At 44.0% G+C, this 25977-nt stretch overlaps 1 protein-coding gene across 2 annotated transcripts in view; it reads right to left on the bottom strand.

The window, feature by feature from the left end:
• BICRA (BRD4 interacting chromatin remodeling complex associated protein) overlaps positions 1-10996 on the bottom strand; it is a 41567-nt gene extending 30571 nt beyond the window's left edge. For both annotated transcript variants that reach the window (XM_075258968.1, XM_075258969.1), the window contains exon 1: positions 10865-10996. The gene's annotated coding sequence lies outside the window, so the exon portion shown is untranslated. The remainder of the gene's footprint in view (positions 1-10864) is intronic.
• Between the last annotated feature and the right edge of the window lie 14981 nt (positions 10997-25977).

The raw sequence follows: 25977 nt of genomic DNA, 5'->3' as shown, positions 1-25977 counted from the left end.
TGTAAAGGCCATGGCCGTCTGCCGAATCTAATCCCTGCACATGTGAACAGCGCCAACATGCTAGAAAGTAAGAGCCTCACCAGACCTGGAGAGAGCGGCATCCGGGGACACTCATCGGTGTCACCCGCGCCAATTATAGAGATGTTCTAAATGAGATACACCTGACATCTGCCAAGACTGACGGCGGCCATTACTGCCAAGAAATTCACTGAGGACCGGTGGCCAATGCCTGGGCATTCAGCTAATAGTCACGTATATGTGCAGGTTCTACTCCCAGAATATACCGTATTGTACGCACTCTCAGGGAACCTCCATTTTTGGCAGAAATTTCTATAACTCACAACCCAAGGAGTTATTTTTGCAGGATGTGAACAGATTCCTACAAGCATTACAAACCGCTGCATTGGTTTTTTTTGGACCAAATCTGCCGTATGTGAACGTACCGTAGAGCGTCATCCTCTTTAAGGCCATGTTCACCTTTAATAGGGACTCCCCTCGCTATTAGGTAAAGCAGCCAGCCGCGGCCACAGCAGCTGTCAGCCCTGCAGGACCAAAATAGAAACAATAGGGGGTATGGACGCCATGTTATACTGCAGGCTTCCCGGTACAGACCCTACAACATAGGCACGACATCTCCCAATAAAAGTCATCGACTAGTCTGCGAGGCACTAGGAGGTACGAGGCACACAAGCGCCTCCAACATTATCCTCAATTACTAGGGATAAAACGACAACAAATGTGTCCTGGCATCCCGAGCAATAACCCTACTCACAAAGTGCGGCCGCCTTGAGCTATTACATTACAGGAAGTCAATCTTCATCAGGACTAAACAAGAATGCGGCTTCCTGACAGGCGGACGCGGCCGTACACTTCCTGGTTACATGGTGATGAGCTCAGCGCAGATTTCATGCTCTGTACATCACTACTACGGACAAGTACACAACAGGCTGTCCTGCGGTGTACACTGTGCTGTGCTCCAATAGCAGGGCTTGCGTCATGGCGGCAGACGTTGCGAGCGCTATACTTCACGTCTACGTTCACCTTTGTACATCATTTTGCTGTTTACAGAGATACCATTGGCACAAAAACACATCATATGGATCTCAAATGACTGTGTGTTATACTTCAGAGCTGAACTCAAAATTCTGCTGCTCATCATTGGAAACAGATAACAGGTTTGCTATTATAGTGTTCGCTATGTTCACATCTGCGCCGCCATGTCGGTTGTTCTGGACTATCAGGGGACTAAGATGATACACAGACCGATAAAATAGCCGACACCAACTGTGTCCGGCGAACCCCACGGATGACGTCATGGGACCTGTGTCCGTGTTTTTGGACTGAAAATGCTGGATAAAAATGTGGATTTTCAAAATACCGCAACAGAGACTCCAAATAAAAAAAAAATTCTCTACAGTTTTACTCTTAGGCGGTATTCACAGTTACATTAGAGATTTTAGAGTCCCCTCTAATATGGCAGACGATCATGTCCTGTAACATCAGGGAGAAAACAATGGATACCTGGTGGCAGAGTCCATTATAGACAGTGGAGATCCTCGGGATCCCGCTGTCTGCCATGGAACGGGACCATTGGACCAGAACGAACTAAATAACACTAGTGTGAACACGCCCTTGGCCAGGCTGTGTAGCATTAAGGCCAACAATTACTTCTCCTGATTCCCCAGTACACATGCATGCTCGGCCCAGCCATAAATGCAAGTGTTCTGAATGGGGAGAGGGGAGTAGGCCGCAGTCAGTAACCTAGGGCAATGGCCTATCTGAAATTCAACATGCCATATCCTACTTCTGGACATCCCCGTACACATGAAATGGTCGCCTGGCCTTACCCTTAAAATCGCAAGTTGCAAACTGGAGCCCCAACCCTGTCTAGAGCCCCAACATGTAAAACTACTAAACTTTAGAATAAGTTCTTGATAAATGAAGACTCATCACATGACCTCAGCCTGTCATGGAGACTTGTCGCAAAGTTGTTGTTTTTTCCTTCTTCTTACACCGGAGACGTATTAGCACAAATAAGTAATACAATTATTTACAATAATAAATATATACCGTATATTATAATCCTAAAATATTCATTCACAAATATCATTGCTGAGTAGTGCGAGCGCCCCTCCAAAATAAGGTCAAAGAAATAAAATAGACAAAATAATCCAGAATTGCTGCGGCAGACACTTCCTGGCCCAGACTTCGTGCGTTACATTTCTGTTCCTTGTGTCAGAGGGTTTTCTATTTTGTCTCCCAAGGTTCAGGAGACCGCGGAGGTTTTGTGCACCCTTGCATTTAGTATGAGGTAAAAGCCGTCGTCCTATTTTCCTGGCAGGGACGGACGACCATCAGACAGGAAATTCTTGTGCTGAACATCCACGGCATGTTATTCCTCAGCAGGAAAAGTAGAGTAGCAGGCTGCGCAACCGGCCCGGGACAACTGGCATACAGGACTCCCTGTACACACGGCATCTACTAGCCATAGACCATAAGCTGCTCCGGCCCAATCTACTAAGCACAGAGGTGGTCACCCAAATATTACACCCAAGAGGTCACCCCCATTTAGTGACCACCAACGCTCCAAGGTGCCCTGACCGGTTACTGGCCGGAGGACCTGGAGACCAAACTCACAGTATATGGACAGCTATGAGCATTAGGGGGATTTTGACGCTTTTGAAACGGATGTTGATGCCAAATTTGGAGAAGAGGGGCACTAAATTTGCCTTTATTGGGAAGAGCAAAATTCCAAAATAGGTGTATTCACCGACCCCCATTTATTTCAAGGGGAGTTCTCAGGCGAAATCCACAAAAAAGATTAAGTTTTCTACTCGCTGAAAAAAAATAAAAAAAATCAGCAACTGCCTCCCAACGGAATGAAGAGGATGCAGATGTCAGGCGGATTCTGCCATAAATTGTTAAATTCCAACGTGTGAACTTCCCCTTTGAGTAACACTGACGCGTCTATCATGGCCGCTCCAGGCTTCCCTTTATCTGGCAGAACAATCCGTAGAGTTTCCATCGCTGTAACACGTGCCGAGCAACCGGGTGATGAACTTAATGAGTTTCAATCTCCAACATGACCGGGTCCCTTGAGGACTGATGGAAAGATGTACAAGCTGTATGGAAGATCCGGGCCGAAAAAAGAAAACACTGCTCGGCACCCAGGTAGGTGGAGGAAGGTGGGCACAAAGGTGGGCACAGTGCCCAGGACCATCACAGTGGAAGGAACAGGACTGGCAATTCTGCCAAACTTATGGGACAGTAACTTGAATTTGATGGACTTTTTGGCTATTTAGGTGTTTATTACTTTTACTACCCAAGGCCGTGGCTTGGGATCCAAAATATTTTTTCACTTAAAGGGGATCTCCGGATCATATAACTTAGGCTGCAAAAGGTTGTGCATGAAGCTACCGAGAGGAGTTCTTTACAGCCTTAGGCCTAAGTCACACACCTCTGAATCACAAATGGTTTCTGTCCACGTCCAAGTGGTTGCTGTTTTTGCCACGTGGTACAGGAGAAAAATCAAGCGTGGACAAAATATGCCGTAAAATCCGGTCAAATCTCCGATACAAGATGGCCACATACATATGAATTAAGCCGTAGAATGTGATCCTTATGGCATCACCTGAGGGTTGCTACGTATATTGTATATACGTGCACCTTAGGGACCACTCACGTGGCGGAAGATGAAAAGGAACTTCCGCCTCCACTCCACTTTCCGACCCTGTGCTTCAGTGTTACACCACAGGCTTACCTGCCCATTGCTCCAGACAAGATGATGGAGGAAGGGGAATATAATAGCCCTTATAGTTTTGAGGGGTGACTATGTATTGCCACCTCTTGCCCCGTTCTGCACCTCGCTCACGTTAGAGGTCAAGGTCTGACATTTATTAGATCTCACATCAATTTCCAGGTGCAACTTATACCGTAAATCTATGCGTAAGCGTCAAAGATCACCAGTGTGGCTCATGGACTGATTTACGAGGCGGCCAGAGCCATAAATAAGTCGTGCTTTATGTCTGTCAGGACCTTTATTAAGACTGGTGTACGAAATGCCAGTCTTAATAAATCTACCCCAATGGGGCTTGTTAGTCGTCGTCTCAGGCTGCACGATTCGCAGTAACATCTGGTGGGGTGCTCATGTTTGTGTCTGGCGCTGCCTCCCAATGAACACCAGGAAAGAAGATGATTATGGCCAGAATTTGGAGGCCGATTTTGAGGTAGAAGATGGAGCAGCTCTTTTGACTGGACTGTCTGAAGACCCTTAGAATGGACAGTCCACAAAAGAGAACCCACATTCTTATACACCATCATGGCTCCCTCACCCGGCCCCCAATATACTGGGCAGACACTGTCCTAACTTGGTGATACTGGGGTATTAGAGCGGCCTGCTCAAAAAAACCATTTACCCAATCTATACTGTGATACCAGATTCTTTGAGGGTGTCCATTATCGGAAACAATGACAGTGGCGGCTCTATCAGGCAAGGGACAAGTATGTATGGCGCGTAACGAATGAAGAGGCAGGGGGCAGTACACACACATCCAAGATGGAGGCTAAACCGCACTGGGTGACTGACGACTCATGTCATTGTACGAGGATCCTGCGGGCACGGAAGAAAGGACACCTAGACAACCACCGTGCCCATTTGCCCACCGATTTGGTTGACTCCGGGAGAAATTACTATTTAGAGCTTGGCAATTAATCGAGAAATAACCAAATCCGAACGTCAACCTGGAGAACCGATGTGAATTTGTTCATGGGTTTGGCCCAACACTTTGTCGTGATGTAAAGGGGGCGAGACATAAATAATCAGCATTAATCGTATTCGAGGTATAACCGATTAATTGCGATTATCACGGGCTTTGCCACTGGAATATACTGCACGGATAAAGCCCAAACTAAACAAGCCCGATATGTCTCATCAATGCCCTAGAATTACCTAGAAACACAAGACTAAATTCACATGCAGCAGAAATATTTGCCGTAAAATCGGTGGCGATCACGTGGCAATATCCGCATACGCTACGTGTAAATTTTACCCTATACACTGGAAGGGTAAAAACCGCAGTCCTAAAAATCTGCAGCAACTTCCTATCTTTCTAGTTACTGTATACAGCTATATACGGTAGACCAGACGTAATATGCCAGTTACGCCGGGCCAGCCGCCACTTTGCCCGATTTTTTTAAAGGTTATTTAACAAAAAAAAAAACCTTATTCAGTAGAAAACACTCCAAAAAGTTTAGTATGGTGGCAAACTGCTCGGCTCATTGACTAACTGGTTCCTGGTCAGTGGCCAGCCATAACATGGCACAGAGATCACGCCGCACCTAATGCTATACAGATGTTGCGGTCTCCGTGTGTACATCACGGTGTCGACAGAGGACGAGTCTGATATAAAAAATAAAAATATTCCGGAAATGTAAAAACATACTCCGCCATATACATTAGCTAGACGTCAGTCGACTGCGCCAGTTTCAGCAGGATCGTCCGACTCACGACCGACCGAACGCTCCGTCAAAGGGCAGCTTTGTAATACTGACTGAAAACAAACATGGCCTCCGCCGGGAGACTTTTCTTCAAAAGTTTCACTCAGGGGAAAAAAAAAATAAAAAATGTTTCCACGCCATTTTACCACAGGTTTTTTTTTTTTTTTTTAAACATAATACTTCTTCTATGTGTAAGTGAGATCTCGTGACTCGACGCGCGGTTCTCTTACGCCATGGTTTTCCCAAATTAAAGTCACAGAGAGAAAAAACAAAACAAAACAACCACAACAAAAGCAGAAAACCACAAGGGCCGGCGTTTGGTGTGGTTGACATGAAATGCAGCGTTTCCTGAAACCTGCGCAGTCATCGAACTCGCCATGTGACGGGGATTTAAGTTCACCCATTAAGTCACATCTAATACGGCGATAAAAACTGTACGTGTGAACACAGTCTAATATGATGTGACTTTGTAAATAATCCATTAACGCGTTTACTAGCATGGTGTTTTCGCCTCCGTAAATCGAGGCATAAAGCGGAGATTTTTCGTACATAACATAAATACGATTTACTCAAAAAACAGACATGACGCGGCGAAAAATCTGGATAAAACTGAACGCAGCTAATCAGATAACCACTTTCACTTTCTAATCTCCTCAGCAAACAAAATCGATTCGGGTTGCCGTGGACAACGGCGCCATTACACAACCTTGGCCTCACAGCGATACCAGGGTACTTATAACTTATATGTACTAAATATAAACCCGCCATAGACTAGTCACAGCGATTTCTGCTACTGTGGGTGGATGAGCTGACGGGACCTACCGCTACGTATCCGGCCTAACATCAGCCATAGACGTTCGATGTTGGAGGGTCATGAGGAAGCCATTCGATCAATGATGGGATCAATCTACATGAATGGTCCCACCATAGACATTAACAACAAAAAACTACCCGATCAGGGGCATAACAATATGGAGGCACGTTGGGAGTCATATTGGCCAGTCTGGGGGTCACTACTCTTATGGAGTCAATAGATCCTGGGTAGAATTTAATAAAATGTAAAGCCTCTATTCACACCTGTGTCAGGTAACCTAATAAGCCCCGTAACGGAGGTTGGTTTGGAGGCGCTGAATACTGCTCCACCATTTTTATTTGGTTTCCATGGTTGGAAGCAATGATGGAGATGTGAATTCCCTGTACTGGGTAGGCGGTAACCCAGAGGACCCCGATGTATGGTTGTCCCGCGGGAGAGAAGCCTCCCTCCACTCCTCCCATCTGTTATCAAATAAATACAAGTTTTCCAAACAAAACAAATATGGCGTTTATGCCATTATAATTTCCCATGGCGTTGACGCTAAAGTGCCATAGTTCCCTACAGGTCTCTCATACCCTATATAATGGTATATTGTCAATACCGTGATGTATACAGACCACAGGACCCTCTGATGCTGAAGCAGCGGGTGAATTTTAAGGCAGGTGCATATTCGTACCAAGAGGCCGCCATACATGTCACCTAGGGCTCAACCGATAACACGTTAGTCACACAGGCCGGTTATAAAGGTGCGGACTGGTCAAAAACAAGCAAAAGAGGAAAATGGAATGTGACAGCTTTATGGGGTCGGAGTCACGTACGTGTGAAAACCTACAAGGCGGCTTATTCTAGGCCCAAACTCCTGAGAAACCAGAGCTGAAAGTGCAAACAGTTCACTCCATTTACACCCACCTGACATAAAGGGATAAGGTGCTGCCCAAATTTCTGGATTTTCAGTATGGCCATTCTATAGGACTATATCTACCTTGGTTTTAGGATCGCACCTTATTAGTATCACATTTTTACCAGCTGGAGCCCAAGAGAGTAAAACAGCCCAAAACATAACACTACAAGACATGGCGGACAATGATCAGACTGGACAGAGGGCAGGTCTGGGGGTACAAGCTCCTCTTCACCCCTAATAACCCTCCTTTTGTCACGTTTGTATCCCCACACTAGGTTCACACCAACCTAGTTGTTCTGGTTTGTCGGAGGACCAAAACAATGGAGAGGCGGATTACTAAAATAGCAGCAACACCCGACGACAGACCCCACTGACTACAACGGAAATCGGTGGAGGAAAAAGTTCTCCATGCAGGACCTTCTCCTCTGCTGATTTTCAGGCGGATACTATGACGTCACACAGAACGGAACCTTACAGGTTAACAGTTTTTGGAATATTTTTGGCCGCCATGACACTGGCGCCACAGGCAGACTCCAAAAATGTAACCGTGGTAACATCATTTCCCATATTTTGTCCTGTAGGAAACCATTTACGCTCATACCAAATGTCGCCACATAGCCAAAGCCGTATATCTAAACCGCCAGGAACGCTATCAGCCATTACGTTGAAAGCTAAACCTGAAGTCCACCTTTGGTACCGCGCTGTACCCTCACGTTTAGGCGGTTATGTGATATGTCGCCATCTCTTTGCTGCTCTTTTACGACATCACCATTCATTGACTTACACCCTAATAATAACAATAAATCCCACCCAACCATCTATAAGGACGCGTTCACATGAGCTTACTGTCATGTTGACAACTCTAAAGTACAATCGGCAGAAACCCAAAGATGGCGCATTCAAGGGGCAAATCCACACGTGGCAGCCCGCCGCCACAAAATCTGCCTCAATAAGTGAATGACCCAGGTTTCAATGCTGTAGATGAAAATGGCGCAGCAGCCGCAACAACAACATGGATTCCAACTAAATACAATAGTGCAAGGATTACACGGTAATAATAGTGTGAAATCCATCATGTGAACATGCCCTAAGATACGAGGCCGTCTATAGCAGTCGATACGTTCCATGATACAGTTCCACATTGACCTTAAACCAACATGGCCCCTAGCTAAGTATTTTTACATCAAATACACGGGAACGCTCCTGCTTAATTTTTTTTTTTTTTTTTTTTTTTTAAATCCTGTATTTTAGGTTATTTCTGTCCTGTAATAAAAGCAAAAAATGACATTATCTGATCTGATACATGACGGACACCAATGTCGCCCACTGGGCCGCACTGACTTATAGCAGCGGGCTCTGTCCTAGGTCTGCCAAATTATTGTTGAGACTTCATGATCACGGTGGAAATCGACGACCATACAAGTGACTATTCAGCAGTTTTCCACATCATAGGAGGTGCAACATGGCTAAACCCCAGATCTCCTGTGTCCCCGACCGAATTCTGATCCCTGTATTACAAGTACTAGAGTCCTATAATAAAATTTGGCTGAATTATGACCGTCTGAAACCGCCATGTCCTTTCGGTCCTGTACCCAACAAGTCCAGGCCCAATATGGTTTGCACATCATTGCGTCTGAATGTTTATGGCGGGTCAGGGACCGTGACTGGTTACCCTTAAATTTTCAATCTTGCAGATACGGTGAACATAGGCGACTATGAACATGACCACCGCAGGACGGACGGAAGCTGCCGAACTGACAATATTAATGGCCTGGACAGGATAATTTCCAAAAAAAAGAAAATCAAAGCAAAACAATCTATACAATTAGGTCACCGTTGCAATTTTTTTAAAAACAATATTTCTGAGTATTTTCTACTGACGGAAACCAAACAAAACGATATCCAACGTGGTCTGTCGGCATCGGTGGTGTCATGGATATGACACAGATGTGAACAGAGCCCATACCAGGGACAAGTGACAATCACTGTACAGCGCTGCACAATATGTTGGCGCTATATAATCCATAGAAAATTATTAGAATGATCCCAACACACGACCACAGTCTGATAGTCAGCACAGAAACAACCCAATATAAGACATAAAGCATCGCAATGACACACAAGCAGAGAACAATTCCTTGAAGGAACGGAATTAAATTATACAAGAAAGGATGAAACCGCTGTAAAGGAACTGAGGGTGAGCATAAGTTAAAGGGGAACCCCCAGTGGCAACAACCCCCAATGTTATCTACTATGTCAAAGTGACCAGGAATATCAGACACCATACACACCTGGTACGTGAGATCCCAGCTACAGCGTACTAAACTGTATCATAGCTGCAGACAGGGCGCCCATGGGTTATTACCAAGAGGATACAATAAAGGGAAACCCCAATCTTTAGAGACATAAAACGTAGCGTTACAGTGCTACATAGGATGCAAGTCACAGTTACTTAAAGGGGTTAACTGTAGCAAGATGACTGATTGACAGGGTGCATTAAAGGGACACCCCAACCCTTACAGACACAAGACAGAATTATAGACATTTCACTGGCATCAGATTGCAATACAAATGATATACACACAGATTATACAGGGGGTGACACATATACAGGTATATATGATGGTGTGGGGATGCTGCTATATAATGCAGGGTAATATATATATATATATATATATATATATATATATACACACACACACAGTAGGATGGTCATGAGACACCCCAGCACCTATGTAATCAGAAGCATATTAAACTGGGGGTCTCCCTATCTCATTGCAGTTACATATAAGGTTGTATATAGTAGGGGCTATATAGCAGATATATAATACTCCATATAGCAGATATATAATACTCCATATATACAGCATCCTCATGAGACTACATGACTGGGTAAGACCCAGACTCGGCTACATAAAGCACTAACCAGATGCAGAGCACTTGCACAAACTTCAGTCCATGGGGGCCATATATATATTACAGAGGCAGCTGCAGACTTGTATATAGCAGGGGCCCTACCACAGCTCCTATACGAGTTTAAGGGAGACTCCCAACCCTGATCTGGTAGACACAATACAAAACATTACATGCAACTCACATTTTGCAAATCTGAATTGACTGTGCAAGCAATATAAGGGGCATCCCCATCACCGCCAGTCTATAGGGGATCCCCAATCCCCTCCATTGTCCCTTGCTTACAGTGCACCAGCACAGGCCCGGGCTCCAGAGTGCTGCCTGCTAGCAGAGTGCTTGCATAGTTCGGTGCAGGCAGCAGTACAAACACAGGGGTGCAATGCAATAGATCAGTGCCTGAGTGTATACAGAGGGGCAGGTTGGTGTGTGTGCACTGGCCGGATCAGCAGGCCACAGAGCAGGGGGCATGGGATTTGGGGAGGGGGATGATGAGCATCCCCCCCAGGCAGCACCCACTATCTTGCCTGAGCAGCCCCATTCCATCCTGCAGACGTGACAGGGAGCAGAGGAGAGGGAGAGAGAGGGGGGTGAGATGCAGGAGAGGGGGGGTGGTGTTGGGTGTAAGGGGGGGCCGGGTGCTCCCCCTCTTTCCCCATCCCCGGCTGCTCCCGCTGAGGGTGCAGGTAAGGGCAGACTTATAGAGATTTAAAGAGAAATTGCTACAATTGTAACAAACTCACCGCGGTGTTTGAGCAGCAGTCGGCCCGGGGTCTCCAAGTCATCCCAGCACGGGCTCTCAATGCAGGACCCAAGTGGCCTAGACACATAGAGGGTTATGGCAAAGCCTGCGGAGATGGTGCACTGGCGGCGGGCATAGCTCCTTGCCCCGGGCCGCCCCTGCCCCCCACTCGCCTTCCAGGCCCCGGGCAAAAAATTGCAAAAAATAATCTCCAATTTTTTTCGAGGAAATAAAAAAAATTGATCGGAGAGGGTTATTTTTTTTCACTTCCCACTCAGAAGTCTCCTCCCTCCTCACCCCTCCTCCAAAACAATGGAACCCACCCAAATAGGAGGGGCTGGGGGGAAATCTGCCCTCACACTGGGCATGCAAATCAGGCCGCCAGCAAATAGCTTGCATAGATTTTCCCTCCACACAGCAGGGCCAGCTTGTGCTGTATACCGTGCTGTATACTATATATACCCAGTGTGAGCCAGGGATCCTGCCCTGCTGCACCCAGGTCTGAAAGTGCTGCAAGGAACTTGTATGACAAAGCAGAGTCCCCTCCCCAGCCCCTCACCCCCAGCTGGCCCTCACTATAGTTATGCAAATAAGGATGACTCCTAAATGACAAAGTTTTGTTGTTTCGATCCCATCAGAGACCTTTGCACCAGACGAGAATACAAGTTCACACTTTTGCACAGTTGTACGTTCCGTCACAACATTGGGTGACTCTATTTGCAGTAAAATGATTTACCCCTGTATAGTCCAGACTGGCAAAATGGCTCGATTTATTAGGGTGAGTTCTAAGATAATAGAGGTGCATGAAAACCCCCGCCTGGCTGTGTCCGCCATCATTGTACGGTATAATCGTGTGATGGTTGGCAGCCGCTACGTTACCTTGCTGCACCCTTAGGCGTCCTGATACATCCACACAAGTCAAGTCCATTTGGGATCTATATCACAAGGAATCGGTGTTAAAGGGGTATATTGGTCACAAGTTGCTGATCAGTGGGGGTCCGGACATTGGTACCCATACTGATCATGAGGACTGGGGTGTTTATTATTTGAATGGAGCACAGGTTAGAAATGTGTCCCCCCTTGTACTTTGGTATCAGTGGCGTTTCCTTGACATGGATAGAGCAGTGACAAGTATTTTCAACCTAGGGGGTAACTTGTTGCGACCAAAGGCTCATTAGGAATTCGTGGCCTTAAAACCTTTAAAATCTTCATGAAAAACTGGCCCAAATTTGTCAAACTATCACAGAAACTGCAGCCAAAGGCTCGCACGAGATTAGTCCCATTCTTTAGGAAGTTAATCACATGCAATGGATCAACTTCAGCTTTCTGCCCAGGATTCCTCAGGACAGTTATTGGAGAGGATTTTGCCTCAAATTCCTCTCCAAATTCTGCTGTGTGAGCAAATCCTGAAAGTATTACCATCTATTTGTCCCCTATAGACAGGATAGATGAAGTCCCACCTCTGTCTCCAGAATAGGGGTCCCCCATACCACCTGGTGAGCTGATATGTCTACGTGGGGGGGTGTACACAAGTATACGCTCTCTACATTCACTTCTATGGAGGTTCTGGAAATAGCTGAGCTCTGACTTCCATAGTAGTGATGGGAGAGAGCTGTGCATGTACAGGGTCACCTCACCAGCCAGAATGGGGACCCCTACCCTAAAGATAGGTGTGGGTCTACCTGCTGGGATCTGCAGCTGTTCATAAATGGGATATATGGTGCTAGAAATTCAGATCATTCGGCTTCTTGGACCAGTTATTTTCCTCCGTGGTTCGCCAGGGCATCAGGAAGAATAAAAACACTTGGTTGTCTAAAGGGCCCTAAAATGTGGCCGGGTCATTCTTATGAAAACATCAGGGTATATACAGCGAAATTTCCCAGGAATATACCATAGAAATTCACTTCTGAGGGGAGATGGCTACGGAAAAACAGCAGTGGGGAAGGTTATGATTGTTAAATTACTGTTCTGCGATAGGACACTGCAAATGGAATACCAGAATGACGTCCCGTCTTTGTTGTTGTCCTGTGTCGGACCTTCTATTGGTGCCCTCAACTCTTATGCGGTGTACCCAGAGACCATAGAATAGGGTGCAAGCCTGGGCAACCACGCCACCATGGTCACTGGTGCTCCTTTCAGTAGGCCGAGTTGTCTCACAATCTACACTTATCATGGCAGGCTGATTGGCTATGACTGGTCAGACCCCCTAAGATCACAAGAACTGGGCTGATTTGCACCCTAGTGTGAATGGAGCAGCTGTTTGTAAATACATGCCGCCAGTATATTCAATGGGAAATACCCGAGGTCGCCGAGCGGTGTACGTCGCCGGTTCTCACCCCAGTTCTTGTGATTGGTGGCAGTCCAACCACTGAGGGTAACTTGCAACTGGACTACCCCTTTAAGTGTTGACAATGACACAACCCCTTTAAGGTCTCCATGATGAGGACTAATACTTCATAGTCAATTGTTCTTAAAGACGGCCAATGACAACCTCGCTGTGTCGTTTAGGGCCTGTTCACATGAATTTGATTCATCTCCACTTTTGGTCCCTGTTACATCACTGATACATCTCAGAAATGGGTCTTGCGTTGCGGATTCTGCAGCTGAGGCGACATTCACCTCTGTATCAGAGTCTCCGCCTAAAATCGGAGGATGAAAACATTTTGTCCCGCACATCTCTTTCCTCTGCTGTTTAAAACAACAAACTCCATTATAGTCATCGGGGTCCTTTGGGCTCCATATGTATCCGCTGTCTTACTGATCTGCCTGTCCGTTGTTCTGATCCTCTGATGGAAGAATGAGCAGGGCGCAATGTGAATTTACCCTTACTGAGTGATTTGCAGAAAAAAATGGAGAAAAACCCTGCACTATCCTGTTACCTGTCAGCGTGATGGCAATAATAAGCCAATATTTAGGGAAATACCATCTAAGCAACCGTGATCATGGGAATACAATGTATTATTAATAAAACCAACTTTTATTTACAATGATCTGTGCACACAATAAAGCCCGTCTGTTATTAGGTGGTAGCCTCCTACGTCATACAGGCTGCACAGACACCTCTTGTTTACACACAACACCCTCCGAGCTCCCGGCTCTTCTGCTCCTGCCTCACTCACTATACAGCCTATTTATGCTTCCAGCTTTCTAGGCAGGCAGTGATGAAGCCACCTATGGCCGGGGTCCTAGCTGGAGCCATTATAAACTGGTTCTGCCAGAGAGGCAACAACCCACTGTGATTGGCTGAGGCTCGCGAGAAGTGGGCGGGACTCCGCGCGCCTCCCCGCTGACCCATTGGGCGTGTTGAAAGTGATTGACCGCCGTGCGTAATAATTAATCAAGTGGGCGGGGCCGAGGTTTGTTTGTGAGCCGCCATTGGTCAGATTTAAACGGCTCAGCGTCCTCTCGGTGACAGGGATGGGACGGGCGCACCCCGGGGGCGACAGCGGCGGATATAAGTGCGAGCGCCGGGCTGTGCGCTGGGTCACTATCCGGGGAAGACCCCGGGGGTGCGGGCCGGCGGACGGCAGGAGCGGCTCTCGCTTTACGGCCGGCTGGTGCTGCACTATAGAAGGCTCCATAGACGTCTATGGGGGTTGTCACAGGTTCATTCCCTCATTGAACTCCAAGTAACCTTCATATAGAGAGACATTGGCTACAGCTACTGCACCCATGTATTAGAGGGGGAGCTCCACTGGGGGGCGCTGTGTATACGCCATCACCGCGGGGGTCCAACTAACAAGGCATTAGCCGCGAAAACACGGTATTGCACGCTTTGCGGGTTGCCATGGCAACTGTCTGATCCCCAGTGAAAGTCGTGTTAGGGTCGTATTCCGATTAGGCTCCGGTTTTACGGCGTCTTTGCACATGACCAAAGATGGCGGCTTGTCCTGTGACTCCTCCACTAATGTCGCTGAAGTCCAGTGTGCCGTGACTGCATCCTGTAGTCCAATACTCAGTATTTGCACAGCTAGACGTCGCGGTCGTGCAGCACTGGGGATGGCAATGTGACTCCGTTACTGCAACCAATGTGACGTCCTCATCCTGTAACATAGACGTCTTACTCACCCCAGGGCCACTGACACTTCCAGCGGTTGGTTTTTGGGGCTCCTGGTTATCGGACACCACCAATGTAATATTCGTAGCGTCGTCGCTGGGCGGTAAGGAACGCCCCACTGACTGTATTCTCCCATAGATTTGTCCGGGGTTGCGCTCCTTACCTCCCAGTGATGACGCTAGGCTGTAAGCCCCGCCTCTCTGACAGTGGGGAGATATCGCTATATACCGGGAAAGCCGACAGCGCGCCATGTAGCGATATATAATCCTGCACATCGATGATATGAAAGGGCCTCATTAACTAATCTCCACATTCTGTGTTACCAATCCACAGGGCTGATTGATTGGTTTTCATCCTGCCGCACGGCTGTTTATGCTGCGAGCCTTTCCCACGGCTTTCAATCGATGCAGCAAATTCATTGCAACAAAATCTGCTGCAAAAATACTGCACAATTTAGTATGGCTTGGGTTTACTGTTGCAGATATGATGAAATCAGTAAAGGATTATTCCCATCACATAAAGCAAGATACCACTTTACTGGTGGGGGCCTGATCTCTGAGACCCCCCAGACCCTGAGAGTAAAGGGATCCGAGAATTGAAGATTTCTTTCCATACCATCACCCTAGCCTTGCAGCTGTGCGGGGGTCTGCAGCATTGTTCCATTCGCTGGCCAGGCAGCATACAGTCTCATGGAATATGGCCGACTCTGCATTGTCTTCATCCATTCTATAAAATGGGAATTAATGCAAGGTGCGGGTAATAAAGCGGATGCAGCCATAGAGATGGTGTCTGAGCCCTGCAATCCACCATAATGCGACCGCACCCTGTGCTCTATGTAGGGAATACAGATGTCATAGGTCCCCACTGTGCTCAATGGAGGCAAACAGCAACTCTGGAAGACCCACCTGCTCCAAGCACAATAATGAGATCAGAATAAAATGATGCCAAATAGTGGGATACACAGTGATGTCACAGTACAGGATAATACACACAGTGATGTCACAGTACAGGATAATACACACAGTGATGTCACAGTACAGAGATAATACACACAGTGATGTCACAGTACAGAGATCATACACACAGTGATGTCACAGTACAGGATAATACACACAGTGATGTCACAGTACAGGATAATACACACAGTGATGTCACAGTACAGGATAATACACACAGTGATGTCACAGTACAGAGATAATACACACAGTGATGTCACAGTACAGAGATCATACACACAGTGATGTCACAGTACAGGATAATACACACAGTGATGTCACAGTACAGAGATAATACACACAGTGATGTCACAGTACAGAGATAAAACACACAGTGATGTCACAGTACAGAGATAATACACACAGTGATGTCACAGTACAGAGATCATACACACAGTGATGTCACAGTACAGGATAATACACACAGTGATGTCACAGTACAGGGATAATACACACAGTGATGTCACAGTACAGAGATAATACACACAGTGATGTCACAGTACAGAGATAATACACACAGTGATGTCACAGTACAGGATAATACACACAGTGATGTCACAGTACAGAGATAATACACACAGTGATGTCACAGTACAGAGATAAAACACACAGTGATGTCACAGTACAGAGATCATACACACAGTGATGTCACAGTACAGATATAATACACACAGTGATGTCACAGTACAGAGATAATACAGTGATGTCACAGTACAGAGATAATACACACAGTGATGTCACAGTACAGAGATAATACACACAGTGATGTCACAGTACAGAGATAATACACACAGTGATGTCACAGTACAGAGATAATACACACAGTGATGTCACAGTACAGGGATAATACACACAGTGATGTCACAGTACAGGATAATACACACAGTGATGTCACAGTACAGGGATAATACACACAGTGATGTCACAGTACAGGATAATACACACAGTGATGTCACAGTACAGGATAATACACACAGTGATGTCACAGTACGGGGATAATACACACAGCGATGTCACAGTACAGAGATAATACACACAGTGATGTCACAGTACAGGATAATACACACAGTGATGTCACAGTACAGGATAATACACACAGTGATGTCACAGTACAGGATAATACACACAGTGATGTCACAGTACAGGATAATACACACAGTGATGTCACAGTACAGAGATAAAACACACAGTGATGTCACAGTACAGGATAATACACACAGTGATGTCACAGTACAGGATAATACACACAGTGATGTCACAGTACAGAGATAATACACACAGTGATGTCACAGTACAGGATAATACACACAGTGATGTCACAGTACAGGATAATACACACAGTGATGTCACAGTACAGAGATAATACACACAGTGATGTCACAGTACAGGATAATACACACAGTGATGTCACAGTACAGGATAATACACACAGTGATGTCACAGTACAGAGATAATACACAGAGTGATGTCACAGTACAGGATAATACACACAGTGATGTCACAGTACAGGATAATACACACAGTGATGTCACAGTACAGGATAATACACACAGTGATGTCACAGTACAGAGATAATACACACAGTGATGTCACAGTACAGGATAATACACACAGTGATGTCACAGTACAGGATAATACACACAGTGATGTCACAGTACAGATATAATACACACAGTGATGTCACAGTACAGAGATAATACACACAGTGATGTCACAGTACAGAGATAATACACACAGTGATGTCACAGTACAGAGATAATACACACAGTGATGTCACAGTACAGGATAATACACACAGTGATGTCACAGTACAGGGATAATACACACAGTGATGTCACAGTACAGAGATAATACACACAGTGATGTCACAGTACAGAGATAATACACACAGTGATGTCACAGTACAGAGATAATACACACAGTGATGTCACAGTACAGGGATAATACACACAGTGATGTCACAGTACAGGGATAATACACACAGTGATGTCACAGTACAGAGATAATACACACAGTGATGTCACAGTACAGAGATAATACACACAGTGATGTCACAGTACAGGATAATACACACAGTGATGTCACAGTACAGAGATAATACACACAGTGATGTCACAGTACAGGATAATACACACAGTGATGTCACAGTACAGAGATAATACACACAGTGATGTCACAGTACAGGATAATACACACAGTGATGTCACAGTACAGAGATAATACACACAGTGATGTCACAGTACAGGATAATACACACAGTGATGTCACAGTACAGAGATAATACACACAGTGATGTCACAGTACAGGATAATACACACAGTGATGTCACAGTACAGAGATAATACACACAGTGATGTCACAGTACAGAGATAATACACACAGTGATGTCACAGTACAGATATAATACACACAGTGATGTCACAGTACAGAGATAATACACACAGTGATGTCACAGTACAGAGATAATACACACAGTAATGTCACAGTACAGAGATAATACACACAGTGATGTCACAGTACAGGGATAATACACACAGTGATGTCACAGTACAGAGATAATACACACAGTGATGTCACAGTACAGGATAATACACACAGTGATGTCACAGTACAGGATAATACACACAGTGATATCACAGTACAGAGATAATACACACAGTGATGTCACAGTACAGGATAATACACACAGTGATGTCACAGTACAGGATAATACACACAGTGATGTCACAGTACAGAGATAATACACACAGTGATGTCACAGTACAGGATAATACACACAGTGATGTCACAGTACAGAGATAATACACACAGTGATGTCACAGTACAGGATAATACACACAGTGATGTCACAGTACAGAGATAATACACACAGTGATGTCACAGTACAGAGATAATACACACAGTGATGTCACAGTACAGGATAATACACACAGTGATGTCACAGTACAGGGATAATACACACAGTGATGTTACAGTACAGGGATAATACACACAGTGATGTCACAGTACAGGATAATACACACAGTGATGTCACAGTACAGGATAATACACACAGTGATGTCACAGTACAGGATAATACAGTGATGTCACAGTACAGATATAATACACACAGTGATGTCACAGTACAGAGATAATACACACAGTGATGTCACAGTACAGAGATAATACACACAGTGATGTCACAGTACAGGATAATACACACAGTGATGTCACAGTACAGAGATAATACACACAGTGATGTCACAGTACAGGGATAATACACACAGTGATGTCACAGTACAGAGATAATACACACAGTGATGTCACAGTACAGGATAATACACACAGTGATGTCACAGTACAGGATAATACACACAGTGATGTCACAATACAGAGATAATACACACAGTGATGTCACAGTACAGAGATAATACACACAGTGATGTCACAGTACAGGATAATACACACAGTGATGTCACAGTACAGAGATAATACACACAGTGATGTCACAGTACAGGATAATACACACAGTGATGTCACAGTACAGAGATAATACACACAGTGATGTCACAGTACAGAGATAATACACACAGTGATGTCACAGTACAGGATAATACACACAGTAATGTCACAATACAGAGATAATACACACAGTGATGTCACAGTACAGAGATAATACACACAGTGATGTCACAGTACAGGGATAATACACACAGTGATGTCACAGTACAGGATAATACACACAGTGATGTCACAGTACAGGATAATACACACAGTGATGTCACAGTACAGAGATAATACACACAGTGATGTCAAAGTACAGGGATAATACACACAGTGATGTCACAGTACAGGATAATACACACAGTGATGTAACAGTACAGGATAATACACACAGTGATGTCACAATACAGAGATAATACACACAGTGATGTCACAGTACAGATATAATACACACAGTGATGTCACAGTACAGAGATAATACACACAGTGATGTCACAGTACAGGATAATACACACAGTGATGTCACAGTACAGAGATAATACACACAGTGATGTCACAGTACAGGGATAATACACACAGTGATGTCACAGTACAGGATAATACACACAGTGATGTCACAATACAGAGATAATACACACAGTGATGTCACAGTACAGGGATAATACACACAGTGATGTCACAGTACAGAGATAATACACACAGTGATGTCACAGTACAGGATAATACACACAGTGATGTCACAGTACAGAGATAATACACACAGTGATGTCACAGTACAGAGATAATACACACAGTGATGTCACAGTACAGGATAATACACACAGTAATGTCACAATACAGAGATAATACACACAGTGATGTCACAGTACAGAGATAATACACACAGTGATGTCACAGTACAGGGATAATACACACAGTGATGTCACAGTACAGGATAATACACACAGTGATGTCACAGTACAGGATAATACACACAGTGATGTCACAGTACAGAGATAATACACACAGTGATGTCAAAGTACAGGGATAATACACACAGTGATGTCACAGTACAGGATAATACACACAGTGATGTCACAATACAGAGATAATACACACAGTGATGTCACAGTACAGATATAATACACACAGTGATGTCACAGTACAGAGATAATACACACAGCGATGTCACAGTACAGGGATAATACACACAGTGATGTCACAGTACAGGATAATACACACAGTGATGTCACAATACAGAGATAATACACACAGTGATGTCACAGTACAGAGATAATACACACAGTGATGTCACAGTACAGAGATAATACACACAGTGATGTCACAGTACAGAGATAATACACACAGTGATGTCACAGTACAGAGATAATACACACAGTGATGTCACAGTACAGAGATAAGACACACAGCGATGTCACAGTACAGGATAATACACACAGTAATGTCACAGTACAGAGATAATACACACAGTGATGTCACAGTACAGAGATAATACACACAGTGATGTCACAGTACAGGATAATACACACAGTGATGTCACAGTACAGAGATAATACACACAGTGATGTCACAGTACTGGGATAATACACACAGTGATATCACAGTACAGGATAATACACACAGTGATGTCACAGTACAGAGATAATGCACACAGTGATATCACAGTACAGGATAATTCAGTGATGTCACAGTACAGGATAATACACACAGTGATGTCACAGTACAGGATAATACACACAGTGATGTCACAGTACAGAGATAATACAGTGATGTCACAGTACAGGATAATACACACAGTGATGTCACAGTACAGGATAATACACACAGTGATGTCACAGTACAGAGATAATACACACAGTGATGTCAGAGTACAGAGATAATACACACAGTGATGTCACAGTACAGAGATAATACACACAGTGATGTCACAGTACAGAGATAATACACACAGTGATGTCACAGTACAGAGATAATACACACAGTGATGTCACAGTACAGAGATAATACACACAGTGATGTCACAGTACAGAGATAATACACACAGTGATGTCACAGTACAGAGATAATACACACAGTGATGTCACAGTACAGAGATAATACACACAGTGATGTCACAGTACAGGATAATACACACAGTGATGTCACAGTACAGAGATAATACACACAGTGATGTCACTGTACAGAGATAATACACACAGTGATGTCACAGTACAGCGATAATACACACAGTGATGTCACAGTACAGGATAATACACACAGTGATGTCACAGTACAGAGGTAATACACACAGTGATGTCACAGTACAAAGATAATACACACAGTGATGTCACAGTACAGGGATAATACACACAGTGATGTCACAGTACAGGATAATACACAGTGATGTCACAGTACAGAGATAATACACACAGTGATGTCACAGTACAGATATAATACACACAGTGATGTCACAGTACAGGATAATACACACAGTGATGTCACAGTACAGGATAATACACACAGTGATGTCACAGTACAGGATAATACACACAGTGATGTCACAGTACAGGATAATACACACAGTGATGTCACAGTACAGGGATAATACACACAGTGATGTCACAGTACAGGGATAATACACACAGTGATGTCACAGTACAGAGATAATACACACAGTGATGTCTCAGTACAGGATAATACACACAGTGATGTCACAGTACAGGGATAATACACACAGTGATGTCACAGTACAGGGATAATACACACAGTGATGTCACAGTACAGAGATAATACACACAGTGATGTCACAGTACAGGATAATACACACAGTGATGTCACAGTACAGGATAATACACACAGTGATGTCACAGTACAGGATAATACACACAGTGATGTCACAGTACAGGGATAATACACACAGTGATGTCACAGTACAGAGATAATACACACAGTGATGTCACAGTACAGGGATAATACACACAGTGATGTCACAGTACAGGGATAATACACACAGTGATGTCACAGTACAGAGATAATACACAAAGTGATGTCACAGTACAGGGATAATACACACAGTGATGTCACAGTACAGGATAATACACACAGTGATGTCACAATACAGAGATAATACACACAGTGATGTCACAGTACAGATATAATACACACAGTGATGTCACAGTACAGATATAATACACACAGTGATGTCACAGTACAGAGATAATACACACAGTGATGTCACAGTACAGAGATAATACACACAGCGATGTCACAGTACAGGATAATACACACAGTGATGTCACAGTACAGAGATAATACAGTGATGTCACAGTACAGGATAATACACACAGTGATGTCACAGTACAGGATAATACACACAGTGATGTCACAGTACAGAGATAATACACACAGTGATGTCACAGTACAGAGATAACACACACAGTGATGTCACAGTACAGAGATAATACACACAGTGATGTCACAGTACAGAGATAATACACACAGTGATGTCACAGTACAGAGATAATACACACAGTGATGTCACAGTACAGAGATAATACACACAGTGATGTCACAGTACAGAGATAATACACACAGTGATGTCACAGTACAGAGATAATACACACAGTGATGTCACAGTACAGGATAATACACACAGTGATGTCACTGTACAGGATAATACACACAGTGATGTCACAGTATAGAGGTAATACACACAGTGATGTCACAGTACAGAGATAATACACACAGTGATGTCACAGTACAGGGATAATACACACAGTGATGTCACAGTACAGGATAATACACACAGTGATGTCACTGTACAGGATAATACACACAGTGATGTCACAGTATAGAGGTAATACACACAGTGATGTCACAGTACAGGATAATACACACAGTGATGTCACAGTACAGAGATAATACACACAGTGATGTCACAGTACAGATATAATACACACAGTGATGTCACAGTACAGGATAATACACACAGTGATGTCACAGTACAGGATAATACACACAGTGATGTCACAGTACAGGATAATACACACAGTGATGTCACAGTACAGGATAATACACACAGTGATGTCACAGTACAGGATAATACACACAGCGATGTCACAGTACAGGATAATACACACAGTGATGTCACAGTACAGAGATAATACACACAATGATGTCACAGTACAGGATAATACACACAGTGATGTCACAGTACAGGATAATACACACAGTGATGTCACAGTACAGGATAATACACACAGTGATGTCACAGTACAGAGATAATACACACAGTGATGTCACAGTACAGGATAATACACACAGTGATGTCACAGTACAGGGATAATACACACAGTGATGTCACAGTACAGGATAATACACACAGTGATGTCACAGTACAGGATAATACACACAGTGATGTCACAGTACAGAGATAATACACACAGTGATGTCACAGTACAGTGATAATACACACAGTGATGTCACAGTACAGGATAATACACACAGTGATGTCACAATACAGAGATAATACACACAGTGATGTCACAGTATAGATATAATACACACAGTGATGTCACAGTACAGATATATTACACACAGTGATGTCACAGTACAGAGATAATACACACAGTGATGTCACAGTACAGGATAATACACACAGCGATGTCACAGTACAGGATAATACACACAGTGATGTCACAGTACAGAGATAATACACACAGTGATGTCACAGTACAGGATAATACACACAGTGATGTCACAGTACAGAGATAGTACACACAGTGATGTCACAGTACAGAGATAATACACACAGTGATGTCACAGTACAGGATAATACACACAGTGATGTCACAGTACAGAGATAATACACACAGTGATGTCACAGTACAGAGATAATACACACAGTGATGTCACAGTACAGAGATAATACACACAGTGATGTCACAGTACAGAGATAATACACACAGTGATGTCACAGTACAGGATAATACACACAGTGATGTCACAGTACAGAGATAATGCACACAGTGATGTCACAGTACAGGATAATACACACAGTGATGTCACAGTACAGAGATAATACAGTGATGTCACAGTACAGAGATAATACACACAGTGATGTCACAGTACAGAGATAATACACACAGTGATGTCACAGTACAGAGATAACACACACAGTGATGTCACAGTACAGAGATAATACACACAGTGATGTCACAGTACAGAGATAATACACACAGTGATGTCACAGTACAGGGATAATACACACAGTGATGTCACAGTACAGAGATAATACACACAGTGATGTCACAGTACAGAGATAATACACACAGTGATGTCACAGTACAGAGATAATACACACAGTGATGTCACAGTACAGGATAATACACACAGTGATGTCACTGTACAGAGATAATACACACAGTGATGTCACAATACAGAGATAATACACACAGTGATGTCACAGTACAGGATAATACACACAGTGATGTCACAGTACAGAGGTAATACACACAGTGATGTCACAGTACAGAGATAATACACACAGTGATGTCACAGTACAGGATAATACACACAGTGATGTCACAGTACAGAGATAATACACACAGTGATGTCACAGTACAGGATAATACACACAGTGATGTCACAGTACAGGGATAATACACACAGTGATGTCACAGTACAGGGATAATACACACAGTGATGTCACAGTACAGGATAATACACACAGTGATGTCACAGTACAGGATAATGCACACAGTGATGTCACAGTACAGAGATAATACACACAGTGATGTCACAGTACAGGATAATACACACAGTGATGTCACAGTACAGAGATAATACACACAGTGATGTCACAGTACAGAGATAATACACACAGTGATGTCACAGTACAGAGATAATACACACAGTGATGTCACAGTACAGAGATAATACACACAGTGATGTCACAGTACAGGGATAATACACACAGTGATGTCACAGTACAGGATAATACACACAGTGATGTCACTGTACAGAGATAATACACACAGTGATGTCACAATACAGAGATAATACACACAGTGATGTCACAGTACAGGATAATAGACACAATGATGTCACAGTACAGAGGTAATACACACAGTGATGTCACAGTACAGAGGTAATACACACAGTGATGTCACAGTACAGGATAATACACACAGGGATGTCACAGTACAGAGATAATACACACAGTGATGTCACAGTACAGAGATAATACACACAGTGATGTCACAGTACAGAGATAATACACACAGTGATGTCACAGTACAGGGATAATACACACAGTGATGTCACAGTACAGAGATAATACACACAGTGATGTCACAGTACAGAGATAATACACACAGTGATGTCACAGTACAGAGATAATACACACAGTGATGTCACAGTACAGGATAATACACACAGTGATGTCACAGTACAGAGATAATACACACAGTGATGTCACAATACAGAGATAATACACACAGTGATGTCACAGTACAGGATAATACACACAGTGATGTCACAGTACAGAGATAATACACACAGTGATGTCACAGTACAGAGATAATACACACAGTGATGTCA

Source organism: Leptodactylus fuscus, chromosome 11 (assembly GCF_031893055.1).
Source record: "Leptodactylus fuscus isolate aLepFus1 chromosome 11, aLepFus1.hap2, whole genome shotgun sequence".
Taxonomy (NCBI): domain Eukaryota; kingdom Metazoa; phylum Chordata; class Amphibia; order Anura; family Leptodactylidae; genus Leptodactylus; species Leptodactylus fuscus.
Note: the sequence above shows the minus strand (reverse complement) of the source record. Positions and strands in the feature narration are given on the sequence as shown.